This window comes from Urocitellus parryii, chromosome 1 (assembly GCF_045843805.1).
Source record: "Urocitellus parryii isolate mUroPar1 chromosome 1, mUroPar1.hap1, whole genome shotgun sequence".
Classification (NCBI taxonomy): Eukaryota; Metazoa; Chordata; class Mammalia; order Rodentia; family Sciuridae; genus Urocitellus; species Urocitellus parryii.
The window spans coordinates 30,950,818-30,973,048 of record NC_135531.1 but is presented as its reverse complement, the minus strand read 5'-3'; positions in this window follow the sequence as shown (position 1 = coordinate 30,973,048).

Genomic DNA, 22,231 nt, shown 5'->3' with positions numbered 1-22,231 from the left:
ACTGACAAAATACATACCGGAACCTCTAAAGTATTGTTCACAGCCTAGCAACCCTGTGGCCAAGTTAAAATTGGGGTCAGGTCCTGTGTCCTGGATTTCAACAAATTGTTCAAATTACTCAATCCTCAGTGAGCCTCAGCACCCTCACTAAGTTTATCTCACCTGCCATGCACATGCTACTTCCTACACCTCCAGATTGCTATTAACCCTGTCTTCACATTCAACCATGTGTGTGGCCTTGCCTGGCAGCTTCTGTATTTTGGAGTTTAAGCCACAAACACTTCTATCTTCTTCTATTCTAGTGTATGTTGTGACTTACCATCAAAAGGATCTTTTAGTATCATAAGACATCATGCTAATAAAATGAGAAAACAACTACTAATAATTCTGGAGAGTATATATTGATTTTGGTAGAATCTGTTTTATTTCCAGGATTTCTTAGGCTGAAAACAAAACATGACTCCTTAGAAAATGTCCCTTATGGTATGCAACCATTATAAAATGGGAACATACCATGAGGGAGGTATTTTCTTCTTTATATATGTGAAATGAACTCAGTTACCACTTAGAGACCTCACATGTTAATCTCTTTTGTAGTACATTAGGATATTTTAAAAATGGACTTGGGGAACTGCATTGATTTATCTGGTATCTTCTTCATTTTATTAAAATTATTAATAAAATTTGACACTGGGTTAGATTTCTGATTCCTAAGATTCTCACTGAACAGTTTAATGTTTTTTTCCCCCAAACAACCCCCATCAAAGCAGTAATTACAACATATTCAACAAATAGTCCTAGAAAATAGGTCAAAATGGTGCACATATTAGACTTTCAGTATTGTATAAAAGAGTAAGTTTCTACCTTAAAATATCTCACCAAAAACAACAACAACAACCATACACACACACACAAAAAAAAAAAAAAAAAAAAAAAAAAAAAAAAAAACACCTAAAAACTCTGGTGAGAAGAGTAGAAACAGCTCTTGGAGAAATGTAGAAAGTAAAGAGACACAGGAAGATTTTTTTCAAGGTGCAGAAATATTCAGGCAATGAACTAGAAAATTTACATTCCTGATTCCTGTTTCTTTTTTTTTTCTTTTTCCTCCGTGCCCTGAAGGAAGCCAGCATTTGATGTTGATGTAATATCCCTCTGTCTTTTACAGAAAGCCTTCATCTTTTTTTGCCATAGGAGCAAGGGGAATAATCTTAAATGCTACTGCAGAGTTGAGCGAGTAAGTCAGAGGACAAAGAGAGAGAAACTATCTCAAACTACATCTAAAAAACATGGCTCAAATGTTGTCCTTACCCAGTGTGTGAAAGCTCTGGCTAGAGGCCATTTAGTTGCCCTTCTTGATTAACTGATTAAGTCCCTACCCCAGTTACATCTCTTATTGAGCTCTCTGTTGCTACCCTTATAACCCCATAGCCAGGTATCAAACCCTTGCTGATGGATGCCTTCTAGACTGTACAGTGATTATTTCTGAGATGCTGAACTTTGTTGCTACTGTTAAACCTAATAGACACTGGCCTGAGGACCGAACCAAGTATAAGACATTTATCTCAAAAACAGAATGTGTTTATTTCGAAAGGATGTGAATAACAAATACCCCATAATGGAGACAATGGACTTTAAAAACATTATTGTGGGGGCTGCAGATGAGGTCAGTGGTAGAGCACATGCCTAGCAGGTGTGAGGCAATGGGCTCTATCCTCAGCACCACATAAAAAGAAATAAACAAAATATAGGTATTTTGTTCATCTGCAACTAATAAAAAATTAAAAAAAAAATTATTGTGAATCTAATAAAAAAAGAATGTTTAATGGGACCAAGGCACATGAAAACCTGTTTGAACTTAGATCCAAGCTCCATTCAGCATACATGTGCAATAGATTGAAATATAAGCAAAATTAATTGGCACTTACTAAAATATCAACACTCTGTAGAGACATGATATAATTTAATGTTTCAAACACAACATTAACAGTATTCGTATACAAACTAAACTTTTGAGACAAGAGAGTGATGTTAACCATTCTCCATAGAACAGGCACTCAGCAAATGACTACTATAAAATTATTCAGATGTTGGAATCATGAAACAAGGACTTTAAAGCTGTTACTATAATGGATTGAGTTATAAGAACACATTTATCATGAAGGAAACAACAGAAAATCTCCAGAAGAGAAATGGAAACTATATAAAGGAATCAAATACTTTAAAGTTGGTAAGAAGAAAATACCATCTCCATGAAAAATAAATCATTTGATGAGTATAAAAGCAAAATGAAGGTGACTGTAGAACAAATGAATGAACTTAAAAATGAATTAGTAAACCTGAAGAACAAAGAGAAAATCTCATGAAAACACTCAAAATGTCAGGGATATATAAGACAATAAAAACCTAACACATTGAAAATTATAGACTCAGGAGGAGAGAAAAGAGAAAGAGAAGATTAATGGGAAGATACAATGCCCAAAATCTTCCCAAATTAGGAAAATATATGAATTTCAGGATTAAAAATCATTAAAAATCCAGAAGTAGAGTAAATGCAAAGAAAAACATTCAAAGCACATGATAATCAAATAGCTGAAAAAGAAAATGCAAGAAATTATTGAGAAGAATCAAGAAAAAAATAAAGATATATAACTTGAATGTCCTTGGATATTTCATCAAAATTATACAGGAAAGGAGACAATGAAATAATTTTAAATAGAAGAAGAAAAAATCAATTAACATTCTATTTCAAGGAAAAATATTACTCAAGTCATGGAATCAAATGAAGTTATATTTTTATATGAATAAAAACTAAGCACTGTGTGAAAATGTCATAGGAACAGATACATAGATGAATGGAATACAATTGAGTGTTTAGAAATAAAACTGTATTAATGGTAAATTGCTTTAAAATTAAAAGTGCACAGACAATTTTGAAGAAAATTGTTAGAATCAATGAAATAGATGGAAATGAAACTATTGTCCTTTACTTCATACCATACAAAATATTAATTCATATTGAACATAAACCTAATACAAATACTAGAATTATAAGGTTTCTAAAATATTTCAAATAGGTAGGATGAAAATCAAGGAACATAAGAAAATTGAAACTAAATTTATCAAAATAAAACATTTTGTTCTTCAAAAGATGTTACTAATAAAAATCTAAACTATAATATAAAAATAAGAGAAATTGTTGCTTTATACATAAATATTTGACACAGGATTTTCATTTCAATACAATGAATTACTCTTATAACTCAATAAAATTAGGTACCACAAATAAAAAAAATGCAAAGGAATTGAAAATACAATTCACCACCAAATATATACAAAAGGAAAATAATCACATGGAAAGATAGTTGAATTTGTCACTAAAAGTTATGTCAAAACATACTCTACTGTCATATGTATCTAAAAAAGAACAAATAAAATTTTAAAAAGTGTAAATTAAAATTGTAATTGAAACAGTATTGCATATCTACAAAAATAGTCAAAAAGTATCAATAACATCATATAACTTTAAATTAAATAAAAACCATATTAGAATTGATATTCCACATTTAATAATGTGGGGAGTACATATTGCACAACTAATATGTCATATACTACTAGTGGAAAAGTAAAAATAAGCAACTGCCATGGAAATTTACAGTTTCCAATAAACTTGAGGCTTCCAAATATTCACAAATTCCACTTTTATGTATTTTCAAAGAGTAATAAAATCATATAGCTATGGGCTGGGGTTGTGGCTCAGTGTCAGAGTGCTTGGCTAGCATGTGTGAGGCACTGGGTTTGAGCCTCAGCACCACATTAAAAACATACAATATATATATAATAACCATAAAAAGTCCTGTACAAGAATGTTCATAGCTTTAACTGTAACAGCCAAAATTGAAAACAACACTAATACCTGACTACAGGCGAATGGATAAAAAATGTAGTGGAATAATATACAGCATTGAAAAAAATATACTGTGGATGCCATAACATGGATAAGTAATAATATAAATAAATAATTTGGTCACTCAAGAAGTGACATATGTAAATAAAAACCATATTAGAATTGAAAATTACATGATTTCATTAAGATAAAACTTTAGATAAAGGTAAAATAAACTATAATGATAGAATATGTATTATCAAACATCTGGGGCAAGGGAAAAAATAGATACACTATCAAGAGTAATATGAAATATTTGAGGAAATGAACAAAATGATCTCCATAATTTTATACCTGATACTTTGATATTATTTAATGGCATATAGTAAATGGTTGTAGATTATTATATATCAAGTTTTCCTTAATATGGTTCATTTTTAATAATTGAATTACTTATAATATTGAAATTTCAAGATTCCAATTCTCAAGTACTTATGTAAATTTTAAAATGAAATATAAATAACTGATTCACCAGGCTCAAGAATTTGGAAATGGAGCCAGATTATCCCTATGTGTCTTAACAAGAATGTGTGTTAACAATGAAAATATATAAGTACTAACACTGATAAATAAATTCAATATCTTGTACTTTGAAAGAATCCAATTAAATAGATAAACCTGTAGCTAATGCAATCAAGCAAGAGAGTAATTTCATAACCATATGAGTAAACTAATTATAGGACAATATTTTGCTCAACTGTTTAAATAGATTTGAAAATTGACTTCAAATTCTCAGAAAATATAAATTGCCAGGAAAGCATAAAATGTAAACAAACCAATTATCATGGTAGGATTTGAGAAAGCTGTCAAACACCTCCTTTCCAAAATAAAACGAGACTAAAAATTTTCACAAATGATTCTATCAAATCTTCAAAATATAAATATTTTTTTAGTTTTACTTAGATGTTTCCAAGCACAGAAAGGAGGAGAAACTCCCTCTCCCTTTTCCACCAGATTCCCCTTTTAAGAAGTTAACACAGCTTTTCTTTATGTGTTTAACTTCAGATGCTCACTGATTGCAACAATGGGCAAGGAAGGTTGTGAGTAGCTAACATGAAATTCCTCTGGATATGTGCATGCTGTTTTCCTTCAGGTGTCTCTGTTAGAGGACTGACTGGGACCTCTGAGAAAGTTGAAGTGGTGAGTCAAAGGAAAAACTTTCCTTGGAGAAGACTGGCTGAAAACAAGACAAATTAGGCATGGACACTCCATAGCTGTTAAGCCAGAGAAAAACATTCTTCTATGGTAGAACACCATAGGATTTTCTCCACTGTGTTTACCTGCTGTCCTGTTCTTGTCTTTTACTCTTCTAAAGAAGACTGGCTCTATGTTAGTTAGATATTCATTTTGTAATTCCCTTTCCTCATATTTAAATGATTAAATCATTTTTTCTTACATTTTATGTCTAAGCTTAACCAATTAATTATAAAAATTTAATATAAAGTGGTTTCTAATTAATCTCACATTGTTTTAGTGGTTTCTCCATTTGATTTTTAGCATTTTTCATAACAAAAGAAAAGACATTGATTCTTCTGCTTCAACCCTCCCTACTTGAAAACAATTCATTATGATCAATGATAAAGAAAATAAAGGATGCTTCTGAACTTTAGTGACCAATAGATAGTAGAATTTTTTTTTTTTGGTTTTCAATTGTGGTAAAATATAAATAACCTAAAATTTACTATTCTATTCATTTTAAGTGTGTGATTTTGCCATATTATGTAATTAGACTTTGTCATGTAATGTTATGACCCTCCATCTCCAGAACCTCACCACATGATTTCAAAAATGAAAGACAATTACAAAACATTATTGACCTATTTATACTTTTTTTTTGGGGGGGGGGTATTAGAAGCAGGAAGAGAGGAAACCCATGTAACATTTCTAAGAGTAATCACTTACCATATGAATTTCAATAGTTTCAACAATTCCCCAGTCTGCGATCTGACTTATCCAATTATAAATATATCTGGAAAAAACTCTTTTTTTTCTATTTGGAAATATTTTACCACTGTCAAATTATCAATTATGTAAATTTCACTCTAAATAACACAAAATCTTAAATTTAGATTTTAATTGTAGAAAAAAATGAATTAAAGAATTTTAAACAAAATGTATAAAGTGACTCATCTTGTAGATGGTTACTCTTTTAGAGAGAATTACTGCCAAGAATCATGTAAACTTTTAAAATAAAAATCAGTGTATGTCATTACAGACTTTCACAATCCTTGGTCATTATTGATGAAATAAAAATTACAGGGGAGGATACATGGGGGTAGAAATGATAGTAGAATGAATAAGACATTATTATCCTGTGTGCATATATGGTTACACAATCTGTGTAACTCTGCCTCATGAATAATCAGAAAATAAAAAGATATACTCCATGTATGATGTGTCAAAATACATTCCACCATCATGTTTAACTAATTAGAACCAATAAATTAAAAAAAATTATAAACTGTCAGCATATACACACACATGCACACACAAGCACAAACACAGTTTTGGTATATAATAACTTGATATATGTTAGTGGCTCATGTAAATTCCAGAATATTGCTTTTGTTTCTTTTATAGTATATGTTTTATATTGTCATCTGTAAAATACAACACAAGAATCTGAATTTCACTTTAGAAAAATCAATATATTTACTTTAAAAATAAACATTTTTTCAATTTGTTCTAATTAATTGTACATGATGGTAGAATGCACTTTGATACAACATATATAGATGAAGTATAATTTCTTATTCTTATGATTGTGCATGATGTAGATGTACACCGGCTACATAGTAATATATGGACATAGGGTAATAACGTCTCATTCATTCTACTACTCTTCCTAAATCTATATCCCTCCCGTCTCTTTATTTCCCTCAACCTAATCTAAAGTAACTCTATTCTTCCCTAGCCACCCTCTCTTATTGTGAATTATCAGAAGAAAAAAAAATGGCCTTTGGTTGTTTGGGATTGGCTTATTTTCCTTAGCACAATATTCTCAAGCTCCATCCATTTACCTGAAAATGCCATAATTTCATTCTCTCTTAAAACTGAGTAGTAGTCCATCAGATATACATGATGGAAAGTGATATGTATATACTGAACATATATTTCACAGAATAAGAGATACAATCGTACATATGTGAGATATATATGTATATATTTATATATTCATCCATTGAAGTACATCTAGGTTGGTTCCACAATTTAGCTAATGTGAGTCGAGCTGCTATAAACACTGAAGTATGTTGATTTTAAGTTCTTTGGGTATAAACCAAGAAGTGGAATAGCTGGATCAAATGGTGGTATCATTCCAAGTTTTCTGAGGAATCTCCATACCACTTTCCATAATGGTTACACCAATTACCATTTCTACCAGTAATATATGAGTGTACCTTTCCCCCCACATCCTTGTCAAAATTTATTTTTGTTTTTATTCTTGATAATTGGTATTCTGACTGGGGTGATATGAAATCTTAGAGTAGTTTTGATTTGCATTTCTTTAATTGCTATAGATGATGAACATATTTTCATATGTTTGTTGATCGATTGTATTTCTTCTTCTGTGAAATATCTGTTCAGTTCCATTTATTGATTGTGTTATTTGTTTGTGGTTTTTTTATGTTAAAATTTTTAGAATTTCTTATGTATACTGGAGATTAACGCTGTATTTCAGGTGCATGTGGTAAAGATTTTCTCCCATTCTATAGACTCTGTTTTCATGTTATTGATTGTTTCCTTTGCTGATAAGAAGCTTTTTAGCTTGAATTCATCCCATTTATTGATTCTTTTTTTTTTTTAGAGAGAGAGAGAGAGAGAATTTTAATATTTATTTTTTAGTTTTCAGCAGACACAACATCTTTGTTTTATGTGGTGCTGAGGATCGAACCGTGGCCACATGCTTGCCAGGCGAGCATGCTACCGCTTGAGCCACATCCCCAGCCCAACCATTTATTGATTCTTGATTTTACTTCTTGTACTTTAGGAGTCTTGTTAAGGAAGTCAGATCCTAAGCTGACACGGTAAAGATTTGGGCCTACTCTCCCTTCATTAGGTGCAGGGTTTCTGTTCTAGTGCCTAAGCCTTTGATTCACTTTGAATTGAGTTTCATGCAGGATCAAAGATAAGGGTTTAATTTCATTTTGTTACATGTAGCTTTCCAGTTTTCCCAACACCATTTGTTGAAGAGGATATATTTGCTCCAGTATATGTTTTTGGTGCCTTTGTCTAGTATGGGATAAATGTATTTTTGTGGGTTTGTCTCTGTGTCTTCTATTCTGTACCATTGGTCTACATGTCTGTTTAACTAAATATTGGTTTTTATTTATCATAATTTTAGTCAGTAGCTCCTTTATCATTTTACATTAATTTTACACAAATGGTAGATATGCATACTATAACTTCTATATAGGGAATTTGTGAAAATGAAACTAAAGGCCAGGGAAAGTAGGAGCTCTAGAGGTGGGGAAATTTTGATTAATGTTTTCTGCAGTATAGTTAATAGGAGCAAAAATCTTTGATGCATTATTGAACAACAGAGTGATTATAGGTAACAAAACATGGTGTGCATTTAAAAAAGCTAGGAGGAAGGATTTGGTAATTTTTTTACCATAAATAAAATAAACTTTACTTAAACATTATGTAGTACATGCATATATTGAACATTACATGGTCCCCCCTAAAATCTACAAATTTATTTATTTTTTATCTGACAGTTAAACATAAATTTAAAGAAAATAAGACCCTCATACACACTGAAAAAGAAAGAATAGAAGAGAAAGTGGTACCTCCAGCCAATTGACAATCAATCAGAATGCTTTTTTTAAAAATTCCCTAAAACAGTTTCCTCCTTTTAGAAATTTTCCTTCTATTTCTCTTAAATACTGAGTTAGGCCTTAGTAAATGATTGTATCTCTAAAAGGTGAGATTTAGATGTAACTCTCCCCAAATTTAAGTCATATATATGTGTGTGTGTGTGTGTGTGTGTGTGTGTGTGTGTGTGTATTCTCTTTCTTCAGGCTTTACTACATTCCCGATTTTGTCAGGAATAAAGAAATCCTGCAGGCTAGGCAGGAGGGGGTTGGATACAGGAAATAGGTGGATTACATAATCATTGAAAGGCTTGGGCTAGGGAAGATCAAGAAGACCTCTTTTGGCTCTTAGGAAATGCAGAACCACAAAAGGAAGAGGAAATCTAACTTTGAAGATTGCAGCTGCCTGTCATTTTGACATGGACATTTTTGTTGAGGACAGCAGGAAACTGTCATTTGAAGCCATGGTTCTGAAGCTTACAATATCCACAAACCTGTTTATAATTTTTGCTAGTCAATAATTTCTTATGATTCTCTTCAAACTTCCAGATCTTACAAGATTATGTCTCATTGGAAGAATCTGTAAGAAACTGTAACCCTGCAGGTTAAAGACTCTGGAAGGGGCTGGGGATGTGGTTCAAGTGGTAGTGCACTTGCCTAGCATGCATGAAGCACTGGGTGTGATTCTCAGCACCACATAAATGCAAAATAAAGATATTGTGTCCACCTAAAAAAACTGAAAAAAGAAATATTTAAAAAAAATTCTGGAAAATTTAGATCTAAGCCACCCCCATTAAGATACAGGAATAAATGTGTATTTAAGAAATAAAGTTGATAAAGGCCATTCAGCAACCTTTGGAGAGTATAATTAGAGAAGAAATGTTTGTAGAAGTTTAAGATATGTATAGATATGAATTTTCTTTCCTAATCTTTTCAGGGTAATACAATAGAAACTTATTTTTCCTATTTATCTGAAACAACACTTAAATAAGATTTTAGTATTTTTAAATACAATATTGGAATATCAAATCTGTTTCCAATGCAGTTAGTTATCCCATGAGTTCCGAATATGACCCCTGATAGGTGGCATAACATATCATAAACATTCTAGATAAAATTACTTCATAAGTCCCACAGATTTGTGAGGGAGATAAGGAAATAAAACATATCATTATACTAAATAACCTAATGCATAATGAGGGAAAAGTGTGTGCAGGGTAGCATAAGAATATGCAAGTACCTAGGTGCATTTAGTACCAAATGAATGAGATTCAAAATAGTATTCACATCATGAAGCTGATTTGGCTAAACGCAACTTAATTTTGTTACATTCAACTAAATAATGAACTGATTGATTTGTAACTGGAGCCTTTGCAAGCAAAAGCTCAATTTGTATTCAATGGCAGACATTTTCAGAATTATAAAATTAGGAAAATTTAAGACTATATTGATTAGCCTTTCATCAAGGAGCTTAAGATCTCTATTCTTCTCACCAACCCTACCCAGTAGGACAGATTAACTCTCTTATTCTTATACAGACCTGTTATTATTAGCACCATACACAAAGTAGGGAGAGTCATTTATAATCAAAATCAACTAACTTTCACAAAGCAACTACATTGTCCTAGACAGCCAGAGACATTATAATGAATATCCGTTTAATTCTTTGACATCAAGGACTATAAACAGTACATGACAGTGCTATGTATATATGTGTGTGTACCTGTGCTTGTATTACTAACAATCTACCAAGTCTCCCCTCTAATTCTGTTGTGACTTCTAATCTAGATGAAATTATGTTTCTTATTTACTTTCAGCTATCTGCTGAGATTACAGCTATTTCCATTTTACATTTCAAACATAAGGTTATTGCTCTAAATTGGACCTGCCATGTACTTATTTTACTAGTAAAAGGAACAATTTTCTGTATTATAATTCTTAAAATTATGATTCTTAGAATTATACTCATAAGTGAAAATTTTGTACTTGTTCAGTCTCCATCAGAAGTTCTAGGCATTTTAAAAGCTAACAATATCCTGGGGGATTCTTATTGTTACTTTAACATTTGCAAGTCACTAGACCTCATCATCTCTTCTACAGTTTCTCTCAGATACTCACTACTGGGACTGTCTCCTTATACTACGTTGCCTGGAAACATATGCTAAACTGGGGCACTGTCAACAGAGATTTATTAGGAAGAGCTCTGAGCAGAACTATGAGGAAAGGTATGAAGTGAGGGTGCTGAAGCAAGAAGCTCATTTGTGGAGTGTGAACCTCTTGGAGAGCTGGTACTTAGATAGCTCTTGTATGATATCACAGATCAAGGCAAGAGGGCTAACACTTTGTATCCCTGCATCAGCTGATCATTGTTAGCATTCTTCCTACATTGCACAAGACAGTACACAACCTGGCAGGCCTGTGTGATCAGTCTCCACTGAAAACCACATCCCTCACTTCTGTAAAGATTTCAATGGAAGAAGAGTCCTGGAAGCTTGTGCATGGTTTCCCCCTCCCAGTTCCTCCAAGGATTTTACCCAGACTGCAGTTTTGCAGCTTCCTTTGTTGATTTTTTCTTTTTATCTTATGTTGTAATAAATCATAGCCATAAAGATAACAGCATGCTGTGTCCTTTCATAAATCATCATTCTGGAGGTGGTCCTAGGACCACAGAACAGAAAAGAGTTTAAACGTGCACATGCCAATTCCCTGTGGCAGAGGACAATTCCCTATGAAGAGACAGCTTTGAACAATTAGCATCCAAAATCATTAAATGTGAAGAACATAAGTTTTCCAGATGCAAAGATGGGATCCAGATGGAAAATCATTGTTAAAGTGAATACCTTTGCCCCTCAGAGCTACAGGCTTCTGCTGTGAAGTGTGCTCCATCTGGGAAGAACTTTTACAGAATTCCAGGTTGTCTTATTTCCTAGAGCTCTAAAACTAGACAGGTTACTGTGATGGAATCACAACCTCTACTGCTACAACTAAACTCAAGGGCATATCAAAGATGCATTAAAATCTGCTTGCTCTCTTCCCGAAAACCCAAAGATCCTATTAGCACCTTTGCTTATTTGGGCAGTTTGCTTGGAGGAAGTCTCCCAGAATTCACCCTGAAAGTCCTGGAACACGGGGTACTATGTCTTTCTCAAACCATGCCTAGTAAAATATCCATGTCCCTTTAAAAGTGGGCATAGGACCAACAAGAGATTCATTGGTAGGTCTTCGGAGTCCTACTCATATACTTTGTTTCCATCATATAATAGCAGTGTCACCTCGTCCTTATGACTGGGATAAATCATGCATATTAGTAAATCAACTTTTGTCTGCTGCCTTTTTGTAATAAAAAGGCAAGCACAGATAATACAAATGGTTTTCTGGGAGTTACAGTGAGGGGAACCACTTTTACTTGTAGCCTTTGGCTCCCATGCCTATATATATTATACTCTTGAAGTTTTTGAGGCATAAAACATTTGTTGAGTTGGGATGCATATTATATCTTGGAAGATAGTATCCAGTGCTACCAGGATATCCTTTGCTATTCTATTTCTCAACTGCATTTTGAAAACACTATTGTTCGTTTCTTAAGATGAAAGATTCTAGGTGGGCTGATATGTTGAAAAATATGTGAATATATAATTCATGATTAGTTTAAAGTGTTATTTTCATATAAATCATATTCCTTGTTCCCATGCATTGTTTATGGGACATTGTCCAAATGGAGTGAGGATGCTTATGTTTTCTTATGGTTATGCCAACCAGGTCTCTGTAGAAAATAAAAAATAATTGAGGGGTCATTATATATGTCAATACCAGGCAAAGTGAACTACTACCTTCCCCTATAAAAAAGTCCAAATATCGTTAACTTCTACCAAGTGACTGGTTGTTTTTCTTTAACTAAGGTCTCATATTGGAGGCTCAGTGTTGATTTCTGAGTGGTAGTTTGAGTAGTGTCAGTAGCTACATTATACAAGTACAACCACATTTTTTTCTATATAAAACATCTATCTCTGCCACAGAGCTTCTTCATTTGTGCACCATTGTCTCACCACTGAGGTGAGCAATGGCAGCAGTGACTATGGATATTTCCTATTAAGGTAAGACATGACCCAGATTTCTTTACTTTATATGTTTACTCCCATCGATTCTTATACATGCTTCTTCCCCAGAAATTTTCTTACCAATTTTCTAAATTTTCTTTCTCTTTATGTTCAGTAAGGCAGGTTCTCTGTCACTACACACGAGCTGACATATATTCTTAATATAGGTTAAAATTCTTTCTGTACAAAGTGGATATCAAACCACATCCCCTAAAATTATTCCCATTAAGGTGATTGCACATGCCCTGTCTCCTGATAGTCTTCCCTGAGAGGAGATATAGTAGCCTGATTTTGGTTACTAGTTGCATGTATTGACCTTCCTCACCCATGATCCTGAATATACCACTTTATCTTATCATCCATTACTACAGAATAGTTCCATCTTGTGATATGATGGACAAAACAGAACCTAGCATATATAGTTTTGTGCTTCAGTTTGTGGCTTTGTTTTAGCATCCTAAGTTTCTATATTATTGATTATTTTTTGTGTTTATCAAGAATTGATACCAATTGCACATAAAATCCAAAGATACCTGATATAGACCAGTGTCTGATGGATCACATAGCCAAAGGAAAGTTCAGGAACGTAGCATGGGCAATCTGCAGGATCCTTTCTTCTCTGCACAGCCTGCAAGGCTGCAGGCTTCTATGCCCTCCCCTATAATCCTGCATATGAAAATCATGGTATCCACTAAATCTGAAAAGGCTTACCAAGAATTATACTTCATTCTTGTGTAGGATTAGAAAATTAATTATATATTAATTTACCTGACTGAAATACTTCACTGATAAGGAAGGATCCTGAGTCCTTATAATATTTACCTCCACACAATCTGAAGTTGTGTATCTCTATCCCTTGTACAGTACCCTCCCTCAGCAAATTATCACATAAAATGCTTGTGGTTTCTGATGGTACTGATTGGCCAACTTCTTCTGCTTATTTGCATGTGATCTTTTATAGATGAACACAATACTTTTATTTTATTTTTATATGGTGCTAAGGATCAACCTCAGTGCCTCACACATGCTAGGCAAGTGCTGTACCACAGAGCTACAACCATAGCCCTGCAAGCAATTTTTATTCATACTTTATAGATACAGAATATCCTCAGTCAAGGTATGCTTAGTCTATTTGTCACAAAAATAGATTGATATAAATCCTGAAGAAAAACAGTGTTTTGTAAGTCTCTTGCCTCTCCTGGGACTTCTGCTGCGTCTTCAGGAAGGGAGGCAGTATCATTGAATAAACAGAAATATGTCACAATTGGAGTACAGAGGTTCAGAGCTAAGGTTCTCAATCAGAAGTTATTTTTAGGCTTCTTAGTAAGTGCACATTTTGGTACATCTAGAGACATTTTTAATTATAATAGCTGAGGAGTGAGATAACTCTTCGCATCTACTGAATATGGATCAGAAATTTTGCTCAACATCCTACAATGCACAGGGCATCCCTTTACAACTAAGCATCATCAGGTCCAACATGTCAAAAATGTAGAGGGAGAGCCACCTTGGTACAGAGGAGTATGAGAGCTCAATTCATTTTCTGTATCCATGCAGATATTTCAAATCTCAGGGGCTTACTCCTTCCTTAATAGAGACCTGACATTGGTATAAGAATCTTACCTAGTTAAGGTTTTTGTTCTTTAAAATTTTACTACTTTTGTGATTAGGTTGAAACCTATTTTTCTAATTGTATTCACCTTGTGAGAAGCCATATATAGAAGATTCATTAGAGTTTTTTTAGGTGATAATCCTGAAACATGCAGTTGGTCAGAGGAAGAAGCTTACCTGCAATGTGGTTGCAACTGAGATTCCAGTCAGGATGGGGATCCCTAGAACTGAAAAGCTCCTAAAAGACAGAAATGGCCCAAACTAAGTCAAAAATTGAAGACATTTATATTCCCACGTGGAACTGTCAATTGTTAGGGGCAACACTTCTGACCCAAAGTGTCACTTTGGAGAAAGCCTATTGCTTGTGAGAAACGTACCTGTGAGCCATCAGCAGCAGTTATTCTAAGAAGTTGTATAATGAAGTGTCAGTTTTGAAGTGAGAAACTGTCCAGAACACTAAAATATTTATCAGAGACATGGAAGTGACTGGAACACTGCACCAGGGCAGAAGAATTCTGAAACCTAAATAGAGAATCAAGAAAGAATGGAAGTGAAAATAAGTAAATAACATTTTCTATTTAGAATCTAAAGCATCAAATGAAGACAAAAATAAACAAATGACAGGGGTATTCAGAACTATTACTTAAGTAGAAGAAAAGGAAAAAGATGCAGATTAATAAATGTTTGCTGAGAAATGTGTATGTGTCTGGCAGTGAGAAAGGCAAATGAGCTAGGAAAGGTGGTATTTGCCTGTGATCCCAGCAGCTTGGAGGCTGAGGCAGGAGGATCTCAAATTAAAAGCCAGCCTCAGCAATGTAGCAAGGCTCTAAGCAACTTAGTGAGACCCTGTCTCAAAATAAAATATATATATTTTTAAAAAAGGGTTGGAGATGTGGCTCAGTTATTACGCACCCCTGGGTTCAATCCCTGGACTAAAAAAAGAAACAAATGAATGGCAAAGACTTGATAACTGCTACATGATATTAAAATTATGTTATTATATACTGTATTAATTATTTTTTAATCATATTATATTGATATTATATTTTATTATATTAAAATTATATTACCAAGAACATTATAAATGGGCTGGGATTATAGACAATGTTAGAGCACTTGCCTAGTACTTAGGAAGCAGTGGGGTCAATCCACAATACCACATAAAAAGATGTGTCCATCTACAGCTAAAAATAATGAAAAGTAAATTATAAATAACAACATCATTATAAATTATATTGATGATCCTTCCCTTTAATTTCAGATAGAGATACATTTTTAAAAAGAAAAATTTACAGTGTACCAGGTGGTGTCAGGAATTATATATCTCTGTTGTTATGGAAAACTATGTTCTCCACCCACTTTGTTGACCTCTTTTTAAAGATTCTGCCATATGTCTTTTTCAAGCAGATTGGTGACTGAGCAGCGAACAAACTACAAGGAAAAAAGGAATTTCTAATTAGATGTGATGAGTTATAATTTTGGTTGCTTAGCCATCTTATAAAAGGAAGTACGTCATGTTGTCATCTGGTGTGATCTCTTTAGAAGAAAATTTATTTCTAGTTTGGAAAATGATGCTTCAGTATTGATAACTCTTGATTGTCATTTACATATTTCTTTAATCATGTCAATATTAATATATTTCCTAGTTAAGATGTTTTAATCTTTGCTAATACCCTCCAAAAAATTATGAAAAGCATCTATGACAAATTTGATTAGAGATGTCATCCATAATTATTTTCTTCTATAGTGTTTGGTGGATTATTGCCACTTTTTCATGCTCAGTTAATTTTATCGTTCGTTCTACCTCACTTTTCTGAAACTTGATCTCTATATTCATTAAATTCACCACAATGTACTTATAAAACATAGCAAATTCCATTCAGTTACAAATTTAGATTTCTTTATGAATGTTAGGTATATCTTTTATAGTTGTTGAAAGTTTGGAAATAAAACCTATAAAAATTCTGTGACCAACTGCTGTGTAGTTTTAGTGTTTTATAATTTAATACATTTAGTTCAGTGATTCCCAAAGCAGGCCAATGCCTCTTTCTCCAGGACATACACATATGACAAGGGACTTTTGACAATATCTGCACACAGTTTTTATTGCTACAGCCATTGTAGGTGCTAGGTCTAGTGGTTAGATGACAGAAATGCTACTAAGCATCTTACAAAGCACAGAGCAACACTCCCCCAAAGTCTAATAAGTGCAGAAGTTGATATCTGTTTTAGAAACTCTTATGTTATTAAAATAATGAAAAAAAGTTTGAAAAAACAATGGTAATATAATTAGTAAGTGAATCTTGATAATCATCTCCCTATTGAAAAGTTTTAAAGATTTTTTGTTTTATTTTTTAATGCTTTCAATCTATTGCTTTTACAGTATATTGAGTTTATTCTGTTAATAATATTAAGAAACATGATTTATACACCAAATTCCAATTTAACTTGTGGATATGTTTGAAAACATGATTTTTTGAAGTTCAAGTCTCTTATCCATTTCAAAATGCACTAAAAATATTGCTTAACTTATCACTTAACTTTAATTTTTGTTTTCATTACCAACATATTAGAATTCAAATTGCATTCTCCAAAGTATCATTTTCATTCTTGAACTAGCATTAAAATATATTATTAATGCTCGGTTTATGTGATAAATACTGCATTCATACTAATTTATATATAGTCAAGTAGACCAAAAATGAAAATTAAAAACAAAATGAAATATTAAATCATCCCATTAAGGGGAGGCATATGGTGGTATACAGAAATTTCTTATTACCTAAGACTCATAAATAAGACAACATATTTGAGGTTGTATAACATATGAAAATAGAGATTTTCCCTTAATTTGAATATGACAGGGAAAGTTGCCACTGTGTTGTGAAAATTACTTTCTTTAAAGCTCAACTATGCTTATGTTTAGTTTGATTAATTCCTCTTCATATTTTCAGTCAGTTTCATTCCAGAATTTCCCTGAACAAATTTTTCCTTTTCCCTTCCTTTAAAACAAAGTTTACATTTATGGAACATATTAGTGTATCCACATTTCATCTGGCATATTATCAGATTAAATTCTGCTTAAACATTTTTGTGAGGAACATTTTCTCAGACAATATTTTTTTTTCTATTTTAAAGAAGGAAACTATACATAAATGAATCTATTCCTTTTATTTTTATGAAGTAGAATACTTAAAACAATCAAATCCTCTAGAAAAGAATATACTTTTCCTAGACATAGCCAAATTTTCATTAAAAATTCAAGACTATATTCTGATTAATATCCTTCTTTTCATTTGAGGACCTTATTTCATTATGAGGACAAAAGAAAGAAAGAAAGAAAGGTTGCAAAAATGCCCTGTATTTTGATTCGATAAAGGTGGGCATAACTGCCTAAATTGTTATTTTAGCTGATGTTATTTTGCAAATCAATGGGAAAAATTTAAATAAACATTGATTAATAACATTTGATATCTAATATGTTTGGACGAAGAACAGTAGCATAAATGAACTATAATTAGAATTCTTAAGTTTTGTCTAAGAAAATCCTTTAAAAAATGAGTGACTGCATTGAACTGTCATTTTTTTATGCCACTATAAATTGAATAATCTGTTTATTGTTGGCACTCAAAGTGGGGAAAAGAGGAAGAATAGAAGTTTATTGGAGTAGACAATGAATAATGAAAGGAAGGAAGGGGGGATAGAAATAGGAAAGACAGTAGAATGAATAAAAATAAGTAAATACATGGTTAAAAAATGTGACAAAAATCATAGTCAATTGCACATGGAAGACTTGAAGAAGAAAAGAAGGTAGTGAATTTTCCATTAAAGCATAAGTCAATGTTTACAGAAACAATTTTGGTCTGCAGGGGAGAATTTATGGCTTTTATGTTTCTGCCTTTTTAAACACTTTTTCTCTTATTTGAATGGACCAGAATCAACCCAAAGAATAATACATTGTAACTCATACCAAGTAATATAGGAGGGGAGGAATACTTCCTTTGTGAAAAGAAATGAAGTTAGAACCTGTATGGTTATCTGGACAGGTTTTTCTCTCAGGTTACAGTGGTTAGAAATGACAAGCTTCTTACATTTCCTCATTCCAAGAAAATCTGGGATTGATAAGAAAAACATGGTCTTTTTAGTTGTTGGGAGAAAAAAATGTGCTTACTAGGAAGCTGGTTTTACTAAGTGGAAAATTCTATAGAAAGTCAGGATTGAGTTTGGAACTGGGTAAACAAGGAGAGTGATGTATTAAGAGGTAGTTTTTTCTTTCTTCACCTAGACTGACCAGTGGAATTTCTCAATTAAGGTGAACAGTCCATGAGTCTGGGCAAATCCTAAATTCTTTGTCTGAATGCAAGTCAAAATTAGTTGTACACTCTATTATGTGTTATATTTCTCTCAGGAAATTTTGAGATTATAGGAAATTGGTTAAAATTCAATTCAATTCAATTTAAAAAACCCAACATTTTCCAACATCAGTTATCTTAAGAATCTTCCTTTTTCATTATTACTGAACAGATGAAGAATGATTGTGAATCACCTTTGTTCAGTACTTATATGTGTACATATGTATGCATATGTATACATAAATACACATATATATTTGGTATTGTTCTTAATAAAATTATGTAAAAGGCAAAAAACCCCTCTAGAATTAATAATAGTAAATACATAGTTACATAAATCCAAAAATAGGTGAAGGACAAAATTTAGAAATGCTGAAAAAGACATTGATGTCAGTATGTAAGCAGGTGTTTCAACACATGCCTACTGAGACTATTCTGTTCCACATTTATTCCTACATAGAGGTGGCATTATGCATGTGTTTTGAAGGAGAACCTAATTGGGGATATATAAATAATATATAGTATAGTCAGGATGTCAAAGAGTATTGATGAATCAGACCAAAGCAAATTAAATGAAAAGTAATGGGAATAAATGTAAAGAATCACATTTAATTTCAAAGAAACAACTTCAGAAATATGGAGTGAAGCAAACAAGTCTTCATACTGGTATATGCAAAAAAAGATATATGAGTTCTAGGTGCATGAAGCATTTATAGGATTCTTTTGCATGCTGCAAAAAAATGAAAATTTGATCTTAGACTTTATTAACATAAGTACAGAATACAGAGTAGGGAATTAGATGATCCTATTGTAACCTCAAACTTAGAGTGAATTTAGGGTAAAAAATCCAATTTTCATGCTAGATTTTTGTTGGTTTTGTTTTTAAAGAAATGTCATCTAAAATAGAATAAGTTCAGAAAAAAGGGCCAGTTTCAGAAAATGCTTTAATAGGTTAGTAAATAATTTGAATATATCAATAAAATACAGTAATAACAGATTTTAAGCATATTTAAAATATTTTGTTTTAGGAAAATATATTGTAAATATGTGACACAATTTCAGAAGCAAAGGGTGAAAGAAAAGGAAAAAAAATTAAGATAGAGGCTTCACATTAACATGGAAATTTTTAAATATTCATTGCAATAATGGGAAAGACTCTATGTTAGTTTGGTTTTTAAGGTAGCATGTGAAAATTGGTATTGAAATTTTAAGAAAGTTACTATAGGAAATGCCTGCGAAAGATAACAAGGAATAAAAAGTAGGAGTAAGTATGAAGAGACATGAAACCATGGCACACGTCTGGTACCTGTGAAGAAGGGAAAGAATTGGGTAGGGAAAGTCTTTAATTGTGGAGCAGGTATTGGATCCCCCAGCCAAGGAGGAGTCTCTTGAAAGAGCCATTATGAAAAAAGGTAATTTTGAGAAAAAGGCAGGGACTTAGGATGCCTTCCCTATGTATTCTTTGGCTATGTTCAGACCTTGCAGAGAGTGTCTTCAAAATGAACACGGGCAGATTCTAGCGGTGTGGTAGTTAAAGATTGGCTGATAATTCACTCCTTATTGTGCTTGATAATTTGCGTTGAGAGTTGAAGTTTTTGTACTGTGGAAGAAAGTCCCCACCCATTCATGATTCTCTCCTTATGAGCAAACATTGTAGAATATATGCTCATCTATATGAATCAGGTCATTCAGAAAGTAGGTGCTAAGACTTAAGTTAGAGGCAAAGTTTTATTGAAGAATGGCAACAAAAAAGAAAAAAAAAACAAGATAGTAGAAGTGTTTAGGGGTGGACAAGAGACCAAGATGAAGATGCAACAAAGCTCTGTAGCAAAGAATGCCCACCAGAGGAGTCCATGTCAGGTGGAAGTATCAATATGCCTCTAGTATAGCTTACTTACTCATTTTGTGGCACCATCTTGAGAATTATGAGTTTCATATCCAATTTTGCTAGAAGCAAAAATGAAGTTTTAAAATGGCAGCTCTCCACACTTGCTGCTTGTCTCTTCTCAAAGTATCTGGGTGCTAAGTAGTCTTCATGTTAAGAAAGTTGTTCCTCCAGATTTTAGGAGTTAACCATTTCAACATGTAAACTTATAAGGGATGTATTAGTGAGAGAACATAATAGCTCTCATCCCTGTAGTTACTTGGGCTGAAATTTATTATATCCCTCCTCTAAAATTCATTCTGTGGTCCACATATAATCTCTGATGGTTTTCTGCCTGATACATAGCTGTATAGTTCAAAATTTGATTTTAGGGGTGGGATCACTGATAGAACAAATCTTTCTCAGGCAGAAGTTGTTGTACATGTCTATTTACAGGTACAGAGAATAATAACATACATGCATGAATAAGCTGAGTTTTACTTGTGTTTCTGCTGCTTTTATGATGTAAAAATATTCAGATCTTTTCCAAGTAATCAGGTAAGTCTGCCAGAAATATGATGGTGTTACTTCTTGCCAGTTGTTCATCTACTAAAATGTTATGCTCAAGATCTCTATCCTACAAGATCTCTATCCTAACAGATCTTTCAATTCTGGAAAGGAGAAACACAAATTAACCAAAAGGACCTTTGGAAGTCATGTCTCTACTCCATGACTTACCAAGTAACTTTTCTACTGGGGATGAATGAATAGCCAAAACCTTCTTATTTAATAAGAATAGAACTTCATCCTCACAGTATTATCTCTAAAACTAGCAGTTTTGATGCACCTTTAGCATGGTTTCCAACTCTTTATAAGTACAGCTATTTGAGAATGATGCATTATGCAGTTTGGAACTACCATTACATTTCCTTTCTTGTGAAGGGTCTCTTCATCTGATATTCAATTGGGCAGAAATTCATACCCATGAATAGATGCTCCATACACTAAAGTTTTCTGCGACTGAACTAGCAAGGTAAAGCACATGACATGCCTGAAATACATCTATTCCCGGGAGAACAAAGCAATGGCCATTGCAGGATGTTCAGGGACAGTTGATTTCCTTGAGCCATAGGGTTTTACCAGGGCTCTGTGTTCTTTTCTGTTTTACATTAAAAGAGGGGAGTATCTAGATCAACTTTGATAATAAGTATATGTAGAAATCCTTTATCCGTTTTATCATACACTAATAGTTTCTATGTTCACTATCTTCATGATTTAGAGGCTATTGACAAAAATTAGGTTAACAATAATGAACTGAATCATACATACTGTTTGTGCAATAGTCCTTCTGTGGTGGACATTTTTTGTTTCACATTAATATATTACACGAATATCTTTGTACTTTGTCTTGGCTCCTTTATATCCCCCTGAGTGTCTCTGTGCCAGGAATCCTTGTCTCTGATCTTCACCTTTCTTTCCCATGGTTTCCTGAACATCTGACCATGTAAGCATTATTCTTAACTGTAACTACTTCTTCAAACAATATGGAT